Below are 274 nucleotides of genomic sequence, written 5' to 3' on the forward strand. Positions count from 1 at the left end.
CTTTTACAAATTATGCTCCACTACGATGTTAGTGTTGACTCCAAGTTCCTGGTTGTCATGGTTTCGACCACACGCGGCGCTATATCAGTTTATTATAGGTAGACGGGGACGATTTGGTTCCAAAAACGAACTCCATTTTGGAATTCGCAATTATGTTGCGTAGCAGTCTTAAGTATTGATAAATTACAGCTTTCCAACTAATTTTTACTCCTTTGCGACTTTTTCATTCAGTAAAATAGCTTACTTTTGAAAATATTTAAACATAAAGATTCCG

Source organism: Ciona intestinalis, chromosome 14, assembly GCF_000224145.3.
Source record: "Ciona intestinalis chromosome 14, KH, whole genome shotgun sequence".
NCBI lineage: Eukaryota > Metazoa > Chordata > Ascidiacea > Phlebobranchia > Cionidae > Ciona > Ciona intestinalis.